Source organism: Elephantulus edwardii, unplaced genomic scaffold, assembly GCF_000299155.1.
Source record: "Elephantulus edwardii isolate Elephantulus edwardi_28Jun2011 unplaced genomic scaffold, EleEdw1.0 scaffold00078, whole genome shotgun sequence".
NCBI lineage: Eukaryota > Metazoa > Chordata > Mammalia > Macroscelidea > Macroscelididae > Elephantulus > Elephantulus edwardii.
This window is the reverse complement of record NW_006399828.1, coordinates 4,315,590-4,328,727: the sequence shown is the minus strand read 5'-3', so window position 1 is coordinate 4,328,727 and position 13,138 is coordinate 4,315,590.

Below are 13,138 nucleotides of genomic sequence, written 5' to 3'. Positions count from 1 at the left end.
TGTTTGGACCAAGAAGCAGTTGTAGGAACTGAGCAAGGAAATTCACATAGTTCAAAAATCAGGAAAGACATGCTTCAGGAATGCATCCTTTCTCCATACTTTTTTCAATCTATATGAAGAAGAGATTATTCAGCAGGCTAGACTTTATGAGGAGAAATCTGACATCAGGACTGGAGGAAGACTCATCAACAACCTGTGTTATACTGATAAAACAACCTTGCTTGCCAAAACTGAGGAGGCTTGAAGAATTTGCTGTAAAAGGCCAAGGACTGTAGTCTGCAATATAAATTGAAACAGCATCAAGGAAACAAAGATTCTCACCACTGAGCCAACTGACAGCACCATGATAAATGGAGAAGAGCTTGAGATTATTAACAATTTCCGCTTGCTTGGGTCCACAATCAACCCTCTTGGCACCAGATGCCAGGAAATGATAAGATTATTGTGTTAGGATCATCTGCTGTCAAGGACATCAGCACAGTGCTGAGGATAAAGGATGCCACTCTAGAGTGTAAGGTATACCCAATCCATGCCATTATCTTAGCAAGTACTTGTCATGCATCAGAGAGCTTGATAATGACAAAAGATGGCAGTGGACAAATTCATGCCTTTGAGTTGTGGTCCTGGAGAAAAGTATTGAATATTGAATATTGAGTCAGGCGTATTGATTATCAGGAGAACAAACAGGTCTATCCTGGAGAAGGTGGAATGAAGACACTCCTTGGAGGCAAGGATTTTGAGGCTCCATTTCACATACTTTGGCTAGGAGGGACAAGTCCTTGGAGAAAGACACCAAGCTTGTAAAGGTGGAGGAAAAGTGCAAGAGAGGAGCACTCTAGATGAGATGGATTGAGATAGTAACTGGAGTAGTGAGGGTAGGTGTGTTAGAGCCAGTGAGACTGGCTAAAGATCGAGCAGGGTTCGGAGCTGTTGTGTATAGGGTTGCTGTGAGTCATAGTCAACTTGATGGCACTTAACAACAATACCAAGTTAGTAATTGGGGCCAAGATAGTTATACATGTTCACAAGATGGGGAGGGTGAGCTTATAAGGGTGATGGAAAAAGAAGGAGGGGAGAAAAATGACTTAGGGTAGCAGAGATTACTCAATAGATGGGGTAGTGAAAGAACAGGCAAGTGAAATGGGCCTTGATGAAATAGGATTGTAATAGGCATTTATCAATGGTGACTGATTACATAAACTATTATATCTCTATCTCTCTATCTCTCTCTATCTCTCTATCTATCTATCTATCTATCTATCTATCTATCTATCTATGTATATATATGATTAGTTGTATAAAATACCATATATATGTGTATAAAAATTTTCAAAATAAAATGAAAAAAAGCATTATCAGTTATTTTAGGACTTGGTTCTACAAATTTTCCCCAGCATCTATTTTTTCAGGATAAGTACTGTAAAAAGAGCAAGGACCAAGTGGAAAGCACCATATCTGACCTTTACCAACTTCATGTTGGAAGCTAGCCTTGCACACAGCATCAATAACACAAAATCAATTTCCATAAGATCAAGTATATCCCTCACCATCCCATGTTTTTTTCCTACTAATTTCAACACCAATATTACTGCTTTGGTGAGTTCAAAATCCAATGGGATATCTCATGTACCACACAAAATCAATCATATTTTTTTGGGGGGGAGGGTCAAAAGATTTGATTAATGACCACAGTCAAGACAGCTCCTGAAAAGCACCCCAGGAACCTCAGCCTCAAGCTTCATGGCTCTAAATAGTCCCAAATTTTCAATCCTGTCAGTTTTGGCTTCTTACCCATAATTGTCCAACAAAGTCGTTGGTCCTGCCAATATTGGCTTCCCCTCCCCCCAGCTGTCTAACAGAGTTATCAGTCCTGTCAGTATTTTCTCTCCACCTAATTATCCAACAAAGTTCTTTATCTTGCCACTTTTTGCTTCCCCCAAAAGTCCTGTCTCACATCAGTTTTTAAGTTCAGACATTGCTGCTGCTGCTGTCCCACAGTGTGTCCTATGTTACACCATGTTGGGGGAGGTCACCTTCCTCTTCTGGTGGGGAAAGAATTCTGTCTCTGCAGCAAGAGCTCTTCAATTTATTGGTGAGACTAGTCAATCCCCTTGAAGATTTTTGAGACTGGCCAATCTTATGGAATGTTAAATAGCCCAATCTCCTTGTGGATCAGCCAACAAATCCCATTCACATAGTCCCACTCATCTGCATAGCAACATCAAATAATAGCTAGAGAAATCATATTGAAAGATAAACTTCATAAGGACCATACTCCATTATATCATGTAATTTTTCTGTTTTATTATTAATGAAAGTAAGAATAAAAAGCATATTATTTATATTTTCCCTTTTTCTATTTAAGGTATTTCTAGTAGCAAATAATGTAGATGTTATTAATTTCCTAACATTAGTCCACACAGTGTTGCACTGGCCCAACCCTTGATGAAGTTCAAATATATCAGTGAATTTAGAGAATATAGTCAATCTTGTTCCATAAGATTTATAGCCTCCCAAAACTCATTGGATGATCAGCTATTAGTTGGTTCCAACTAAAATGCCATGAGTTTAAGGCATTCCTTTTAAATTTATTCATAATATTTATAATAACAAGTTGTTTAGAATAATAATAAATTTCCTAAATGCTCGTTTGTTAACTTTTTCTGTATTTACTCGTGATGCCACTACTTCCCATTCTCACCTTCATGAGACCACTCTTGAAAAATACACTTTCTGGAACCATACACAACTAAATAAATTGTACACAATTCCTGATAATAAATATGTAGTGAATGCTATAACTGGTATAGTTATGGACATTTTTTAGAAGATAGGATTCTTTCCCAGTTGTAAAGCAGATGGTTTGTTCGTTTGATATCCTTTTCAATTTGCTTGTGTTGTTTTTCTATCTGGAACATGTGTTATAGCATAAAGTTTCTGTCTCTGGCTTTGGAGAGTTCTACTGCATTTTCTTTTCTTTTATGTAAGATCTTCTGTTATGTACAATTTTTTCCTTTCCTTAATCACACAGCTTTAATTATAAAAAATAAAAATAAGTATATTTCTCCTTTCCCTCGTCAGAAAACAATTTCTTTCATCGCCTAAGTAAATGAGTAATCTTAATGTGTGCATAAAAATTAAATGTTTCATAATGAGCTGAATAAGATGAGAAATGTATATTGTATATAAACAATAAGCAAGAAATATGTATGACTATGTTACAAAAAAATTTAGTTCTGCTACCTTTTGTGTTTGTGTACCACAGAGTCAGAAGCAACCCATAACTTGCCGTCCAGCATGTTTTCAGAGGCATTTAATCACATGGGAAGAGACTGCCCGAAAGCTAATCTTGTACAAAGGGGTGAGAAGGGAAGAAGTAGAAGGAAATTTTTGTTTATATGCTAGCATTATGGTAGAATGTACAAAGAGATGGAGCTAGGGAATAAAAAAAAGAAAGAACTCAGCATTTATCAAGCTGAAAATATGAAAAAAACAAATTCAAGCCTCAAGTTATATAATGAAAGAAGCTATGGGCAAAGTTTTGAGTGATCCAGTGAACTGGTTGATAGTGAAAATTTTCAGGAAGCACATTATAAATAAGTGTCAACTGTAATAAAAGAAGAAGTTCTAACTTCACTGAAGCTATTAGCTAAAAATAAGGCTTGAGGAATCAGAATGATACCAGTTGACATGTTTCAACTAACAGATGTAGCCCTGTACATGCTCACTAGTTTATGCCAAGAAGTTTGGAAGACAGCTGACTTGCCAACTGGAAGAAAAAAAGGTGATCCAACAGAATGTGTAAATAATCAAACAATACCAATATCACATGCAACAAAATACTGTTGAAGATCATTAAAAAGTAGCTACAACAGTAAGTTGACAGGGAACTTGAGTGTAGAAGTCATGGCACTAGAAATATCATTCTTCATGTCAGGTGAGTTGTGGCTGAAAGTAGAGAACACAAGGAGAATATCTGCTTGTGTTTTATTAATTATGCAAAGACATGTGACTATGTGGATCATCTCAAACCATGACTAACATTGAGGAGAATGTGAATCCCAGAAAAGTTACTTATGCTTATATGAAACTTATATCTAGACCAAAAAGCTGTTGTCCAAACAGAGCAAGGGATAACATGGTTTAAAATCAAGAAAGATGTATATTATGGTTGTACCCTTTCTCCATACCTGTTCATTCTTTGTGCTGAGCAAACCACATGAAAAGTGGAATATATGAAAAAGAATGTGGCAGTAAGATCAGAGAAAGACTATTCATCGACAACCTGCATTATGCTATGCAGATGACACAATATAGCTTGCTTGAAGTGAGGAGGAAATGAAAAGCTTGTTGCTAAAGATCAAAGACTAGAGCCTTTATTATGGGTTGCATTTCAACATCAAGGCAGAAATCCTTGCCACTGGACCAATAAGCAACAGCATGTTAGATAGAATAAAGATTGAACTTGTGAATAATTTCGTCTTATTTTGATCCAACAACAGCCTTGATACTAGCAGTTAGAAGATTAGGAGATATGTTGGCATTGGGCAGGTCTGCTGACACAAATCTCTCCAAATTACTAAGGACAATGATGTCAGTTTGAAGACTTTGGTGTCCCTGAGTCTTTTTCAATGACTTGCTATGCATCTGAGAGTTGGACCATGAATAAGGATGGCAGAAGCAGAATTGATTCTTTTAAGTTATGGTGTTGGAGAAGAGTACTGATTATTTCATGGACTTCCAAAAGAACAAATATGTCTTGGGGAAAAAACATAGCCAGAGTGCTCCTTAAAGGCAAAGGTGAGAAAGCTTCATCTCCCATACTTTGGGCATCTTACTAGGAGAGACTGTTCTTTGGAAAGGACATCATGTTTAAAAAGGCGGGGGTCAGTGAAAGACAGGAAGAACTTCAATGAGGTGAATTGATGCTGTTAACGCAGCAGTGGGCTCAAGTGTTCAGAAATCATGATAACAGTAAAAGATAGGACAAGATCCATATCTGTTGTTCATGTGATCACTAGGAGTTGTACTTTTGTTCTTCTCTTGACCTTAACTTGGATTTGTAAACCCAAACTAATGGAAATACAAAGCAAATATTTGTTTCCACTTGGACTTCTTAAAAATTTCCTTAAATGAGGTACGTCATCTCTGATTTAATCATAATAATAATTTATAGCTAATTATTATTATCATTGTTGTTAATGTCTAGGGTTGTGCCTTTAATAAATCATAGCTATGTGTAGCTATTGGGTATTTGAAATATGGCTAGACCAAATTGTTGTTGTTATGTGCTGCTGAGTCTAGTAGCTTGCAAATCATAGTGACCCTATGTACAACAGCTCTGAATATTGCTCTATCCTATACCAGCCTAATTGCCTCTGACACACCTACCCCCATTACCCCAGTCACTTAATCAATCCATATTATTGAGGGTCTTCTTTTCCTGTGCTGTCCCTCTACCCTGCCAAGCATGATGTCCCTCACCAAGGACTCGTCCCCTCTTGTAACATGTCCAAAACATGTCAGATGAAGCAGGATTATAAAAATCAAATACACAATAGATTTAGAAGACTTAGTTTAAAGAAATAATCTGCTGTCAAATATCTTTTCAAATTATTAAATAGTAAAGAACACTAAACTATGCTTATAGGAGACCTATACATATAATAGGAAACTGGTCTGAGCAGAGCAGGAAACACTGCTTGGTTTAAAATCATGAAATATGTGCATCAGGGTTGTATCAATTTTCTGTACCTTTGAACTATGGAGTTGGATAAGAGTATTGAATATACCACAGATGGCGAAAAGAACAGCATCATGATAGATGGTGAAGAGATTATTAACAGCTTTGGTTTACTTGGCTCCACAACCAACACTCCTGGTACCAGCATCCAGAAAATCAAAAGATGACTTGCATTGGTAAAGTCTGCTCTCAGGGAAGAGCAAAGATGTCAATCTGGCTACTAAAGTGCACCTGATTCAGGTCAGAATCTTATCAAATGCTTGCTATGTACCAAAAAGCTAGACAACGACTAGGGATGATAGAAAGAGAATTGATGCCTTTGAGTTGTGGTGCTCAAGAAGAGTTTTGAATATACCATGGACTGCTAGGAGAACAAACATTCATTTTAGAGAGGGTGAAACCAGGCTGCTCCTTGGAGACAAGGATTCTGAAGCTTCATCTGATATACTTTGGATGGTGTAAGGAGGGACTAGTCCTTGGAGAGGGACATCATGCTTGGAAGAGTGTAGAAACAGTGCAAGAGAGGAAGACCCTCAATGAGACTGATTGATTCCGTGACTGGGGTAATGAGGGTAGGTGTGTCAGAGACAATAAGATTGGCAGAGGATAGAGTAGGTTTCAGGGCAATTGTACATAGAGTCATTATGAGTCACAAGTGACGGCACATAACAACGACAAACAAAATGTTTTAAACATTACTATTAACTAATATTTTTGTTGTTGTTTTTGTTGTACTTTTTATTCCCTTTTTTTCTTACAGAGACTTAGGGTTTCCAGTCATTAATTGTTGCACTTTTCTCCCTCCCTCCCTCCTCCCCCTAGTTCACTCTTCTTATCTGATGATGTACTGTTGCAACTGAGTTTTTTTCTGTAAAACATAATTTTTATGTAATACTAACAATCGTGTTCAATAATATCTACATTAGTGTTCCATCACCTTTTTGGGAATAGGCACAAATATGGATTTCTTTCACTAGTTACCCAGACACCTATCTTCCAAATTTCTTGTTGTAGTTGAGTGAATATATTGAAACATCTCAATTGGTATTCTTTCAGTTTCTGCGGCTCTATTTTACATCTGTCTTCAGTTCAGTTCAAGAGCTGTATTTAAATTCTTTCTTTCAATATTATTCATTATAGATCACATGCTATCTCCTGAAATGACTGAAGTTAGACCAATTCTTGGGAACAATGACACTGTGTATCCCTTTCATCTTTCCTGGGTTCTTCTTACCTAATTCTAACTGCCATCACTATTGCAACTCGAGACTTGAAGTTATTCTTCAATATTTTCAACCTGAAAAATACTGGAAACCTTCTTCCATTTTCATTTCCTAAATCTAGATATTTACATATTTTAAAAAATACTTTGTATTCTCAAACTTTTCTTTGGTATCTTTTTTGTTACCCTCTCCTACTTTATTTCTCTCATCTTCTTTAGATTCTCTGTGTTTAAAAAGGAATTGTAGTGGGATAGTCCACAGTGTGTTGAGCTTCTAACAAAAAGGCTGAGTTATTCCAACTGTTCAAAACAACCTGAGACTCTGAAAGAGAAAGATGAACAGTCTTCTCTTATTAAGTTGTATGGCTTGGGAAACCCAATGGAGACACATTATGAGTTGGAACTGACTCAAGGCCAGTAAGTTTGAGATTTTTAGGTTATATTGAAGAACAACTATCAAGAGTCTCTTCTGGCATTCATTTTAGTCTTTTCTTTTACAAGACATTTTGCATTCTTCTTGTATGATGTTGTTGTTATTGTTGTTGTTCTGTGTCATCAAGTCACCTGTGACTCATAACCTCATAACGACCCTATGTACAATAGCTCTGAACCCTGCCTACCCTGAGCCAATCTTATTTTCTCTGACACACCTACTCCCATTATCCCAGTCACTGAGTCAATCCATCTCGTCGAAGGTCTTCCTTTCTTGCATTGTCCCTCCACCTCCCAAGCATAATGTCCCTCTCCGAGGAGTGGTCCCTCCTTGCAACATGTCACAACATGTCCAAAGTATGTCAGACAAAACTTCAGAATCCTTGACTCCACGGAGCAACCTGGTTTCACCCTCTCCAGGATGAACATGTTAGTTCTCCTAGCAGTCTGTGGTATATTCAATACTCTTCTCCAGCACCACAACTCAAAGCCATCAATTATCTTTCTATTATTCCTAGTCATTGTCCATCTTTCTGTTGCATAACACGTAATTGCAAAGACCTTGGCTTGGATCAGGTACAACTTAGTCTCCAAACTAACATCATTGTTCTTCAGTACTCTGAAGATGTCCTTGGTAGCAGGCTTTGCCAATACAGTTCTGACATTCCACCTCATCTGATATTCATTTGATATTTAGTGAAATCAATTCTATACTTGAGATGGTTTTTAAATTCAGATTGTATATACTCAAGGTGACATATTTCTCTTAATCTATTTAATTTTTTTTCGAGTTTAGCTTGAACTTGCATATGAATAAGTCACTGTCTAGTCCAGTCTCAGCTTCTGGTCTTCTAATGCTGAACTTCTCCAACACTTCTTTTTCCAGTCTAGTTGATTTGATATTTTTGTGTTCTATTTTGTGAGGGCCATGTTTATAGTCATGCTTTATGTTGTTGAAAAGGGATATAAAAGGATAATTTTATCAAATTAAACCATGTGTTCTCTGATGTTCTTTCTATTACCAAGGACTTATAACTATGAATTCTTCTTTGTTCTCAACTTCTCCTTTCTAATCACTAATAATTATCAAAGAACCCTGATTGCATATTTGGTAAATTTTGTTCTGAATAAGTTTGTAAAGGTCTTTAATTTATTCAACTTTGTCAATAATGGTTGGTTCATAAATATGAATAATGATACTAGTAACAGAAATTCCTTATTAGTATACAAATATTATCCTATCACTGACAGTACTGTATCTCAGGATAGATCTTGAAATGTTCTTTTTAACAATAAATAAACTGTTACTCATTAATACTTTATTCTTAGCAGAGCAGAACATACTATTTTTCTGATTCAAAATGGCCAATATCAGTTTCATTTTAGCTCACTGGTACTTTAGATACAAATCATCCCCAGAAGAAATGCAACTAGAATGTTCTAGAAGGAAAGGATGAAAAGAATTTGTCTCATATGCATCGGGCATGTTATTACCAGGGACATTAGCTTCAAACTCTGATCATGGACAAGTTCCTAATATCTTTAAGGCTGACTGATCTTAAAACTTACCCTGGAGGCACATTGCAAAAGTTATATGAGATGGTTATGAAATACAAGTGGCACCATGCTTGCCACAGATTTGATGCCAAAGAAATGATGAGTAGGTTGATATAACTTTGTTTAGTAACATAATTCCTTTCTTCTTCATCAGCACTAGGTCTGTTAACTTGTACTATGAATTTCTGCCACCACATTACACAGCATAAGTTAACCAGCAATGGAAATTCAAATGCTAGTGCCTAAGAACACATTTCCACTCCAAGATGCCCCTTCAATTACAGGTGTCAGCAAATAATCCCTATTTCCCCTCTATTTGTTTATATTTACTATATTCACTTTTTTGTTAAACAATATAAGTAGCAAATAGATAAATGTTGTTTTTATATCTGTTCTTTAGGCTGCCAAAGACCAAATAAGTATGACCTGAAGAAAGTGCAACCAGAGTTCTCCTCAGAGACAAGGATGGTGAAATTTATCTAGATAATTTGGGCATGTTGATATGAGGGTCTTATTTCTTGGAAAAGGACATCATACTTGGAAATGTAGAGCAAATGAAATAAAGGAAAACATTCAATAAAATAGATTGACACAGTGATTGCAACAATGACACAATGACCCAAGTACATCAGAGATGATGGAGATGGAACAGGATAGGACAGAGTTCAAATTTATTTCATAGGGTCACAGGGTCTCTATGGGCCATACCTGGGCCATACCTGACTCAATGACACCTAAAACCAACAAGTCTTATAGTGATATAGAAGTAAAAGGACAGAATCATATTGATATCTTGAATTTGAAAGAAATTGAGCACTTTAGTAGAAAGTGAGAAAAAACTGAACATGTTAAAAATATATTGGAATTCATGCTGAGAACTTAGACCAGGTGCCTTTAATCATTATATTCTTCATTCTCAACTATTGAACATCTATCATTCTATCGTTGTTATAATTAATATTTTTTAAATATCTGCATTTTACCTTTTTTAGATACGATAAGCATAGCTCCAATTAGTTAAGCATGCACCTATTTGAAATAATCCCTTAACTTTATTTGTATTAGTGCATTAGTGCTACTGTCTTCCACTTTATACTAATATGTGCCTTTGTGAGCCTTTTTGATAACTTCCAGAGCTGATCATCACACCTCTGATTGACATATCTTTCCGCAAGATAAATATCTTTAGTTTGGTTATAGTCAAATCTTCTTTTAAAGTTATATTTTTATGGATTCAAGTGCATAGTCAAATTTTGAAGATATAGACGCCATTTCTCTTTCAAATGCCATTTTATATTCTCCTAATGTTTTCCAAACTGCTTGACTCTGAGCAAGCATTCTTATTTCCAAGTGCTTAAGTAACTTAGCCTATAACATTATAGCTGATAAATAATTGACAAACCAATTCTGTTAAACATGCGCTGCCTGTGTCATTGACTTTTAAATTCATAATTCAGACATAGATTTCCTTTCATTCAAAACATTCAAAATTCTAAACTGAGATGCAAAGTCTTATTTCTTAGAAATAAGCAATTTAAAATAAGTCACACCGTCACAGAACAACATGGTAGCAGAATTAATGTTTCTAGTTTAATCAAGCTTGTCATTTAATAAACATTAAATAAACACTTGCCATTTGGAGCATTAAATAAATCTTGGTTTTGAAATATCTCTTTAAAGACACAGTTAGGAGAGCTCTGGTGGCCTAGTGGCAAGAAGCTGCACTGCAATCCCAGAGGAGCATGGTTTGAATCCACCAGATGCTCTGCCGGGAAAGGAGGGACAATCCCCTCCTGTACCAGTCTATCTGATTTGACGGTACACGCACACGCACAAATAATAAAATAAAATATAAAAAAAAGACACAGTTAGATAGCACTTTACAGCTAGGGAACAGAGAGGAGTTTAATTTATTAGTCAAATGCCAAGATTGTTGTTGTTGTTATATGCCATCGAGTCAGCTATGACTCATAGTGACCTTATGTACAATAGCTCTGAGCTCTGCTCTATCCTGATTCAATTCATTGTCTCTGACACACCTATCCTCATTACCTCAGTTATTGTGTCAATTTATTTCATCAGGGCTCAGCCTCTCCTGCTTTGTCCCTCCACCTTTCTATGCATGATGTCCTTCTCCACAGACTGGTCTTTCCTGGCCACATGCCCAAAGTGAGGCAGAGTTTCAAAATCGTTCCCTTCAAGGAATAGCCTGGTTTGACCCTCTCAAGGATAAAACTGCTTATGCTTTTAGCAGTCCATGATATGTTTCATTCTCTTGTCCAGCACCACAACTCAAAGGCATCACTTCTTCTGTCAACTCTAGTCATTGTCCTGCTCTGATGCATAGCAAGTACTTGTGAAGACCATCGCCTGAATCGGTTGCACCTTAGTCTCCAGACTGACATCATTGCTCCTTAACACTTTGGAGAGGTCCCTGACAGCAGCTTTCCCCAGAGAAATTCATCTCTTGATTTCTTTGTTGCTGGTGCCAAACATGTTAATTGTGCTGCTGATCAAACTGAAATTGTAAACAATTTCAATCTCTTCTCCATCTTTCGTGGTACTGCCAATTGGCCCAGAGGAGAGAATCTTGTCTTCTTAAGGGTGAGCTTCAATCCATACTGAAGACTACGGTACTTGACCTTCTGCAGCAAATGCTTCAGGTCCTCCTCAGTCTTAGCAAGCAAGTTTGTATTATCTGCATAACATAGATTGTTGAGGAGTCTTCCTCAACTCTTGATGCCACATTCTTCATCATAAAGTTTAGCCATCTGAATGATCTATTCTGCATCTAGATTGAAAATGTGTGGAGCTAGGATGCATCCTAGATGCACTCTTTTTTAAATTTTGAATCATGCAGAGTTTCCTTGCTCTGTTCTAAGGACTGTTTCCTGGTCCAGGTAGAGGTTTCACATGAGCACAATTAAGGGTTCAGTGATTCCCATTCTTCTCATGGCTACCCACAATTTGTTGTGATCCACAAGTCAAATGTCCTTGGGTAGTCAATAAAACACAAATAGACATTCTTCTGGTACTATTTGCTTTAAGTCAAGATCCATCTGACATTGGCAATAATATCTCTGGTGCCATGGCTTCTTCTAAACCAGGCCTGCATTTCTGGTAGTTCTTTGTCAATGTTCTGTTCCAGTATTTTTAGGTTAATTTTCAGCAAGACTTTGTTTGCATGTGACAGCAGTGATATTGTACAATAATTTCCACACACTGCCAGGTCACCTTTTTATCAAAAAGGAACAAATATGGATCTCTGCCTAGTCAGTTGGCCAGGAGGTCATGCTCCAGATTTTGGGGCATAAACTGGTGAGCATATCCAGGGTAGCATTTGTCTGTTGAAATATGTCAACTGACATTCCATTAACTCCTGGAGGCTTGTTTTTTGCTAATTTCTTCAGAACAGCTTAAACTTCCTCCTTCATCACCATTACATCTTGATCATACATTGTTTCATGAAATTTTTCCATGTCAACCAATTCCTTCTGGTACTGTTTATTCCTTCCATCTTCTTTTGATGTCTCCTAGATCATTCCATATTCTGCCCATAGTAGCCTTAAGCATTGCAACTCAAGGCTTGAATTTGAATTTTCTTTTTCAGTTCCTTCAGCTCAAGAAATGCCAAGTAAGTTCAGCCATTTTGGTTTTCCAGCTCTAGCTCTTTTCACGTTATAATATTTTGTTTTGTCTTCCTGAGCTGTCATTTGAAATTTTCTGTTCAGCTCCTTAACTTCCTGAATTCTTTCAAGTGTGGTAGTCTGCCTATAAATCAACTGCTATGCTCTTAGCATTTTGTACTTTCTGTGTTACTTGTTGTCCTTTCATCTATTAAATATTTGTGAAATCTACCCCTCTTCAGTATAGGCTAAATCTAATAACAACAAATATATAGATCTCTTCTAGTCAGTTGGCCAAGTGGTTGTTCTCCAGATTTCTTGGCACAATTTGGTGAGCACATCCAGGCCAGCATCTGTTAGCTGAAATATGTCAATTGATATACCATCTATTCCTGGAGCCTTATTTTTTGCTATTTCCTTCAAAGCAGCTTGAACTTCTTCCTTCATCACCATAAGCTCTTGCTCAAATGTTATTTCATTAAATTCTTCTGTATCTGCCAAATCCTTTCGATACAATAACTCAGTATATTCCTTCCATCTTCTTTTAATACTTCCTGG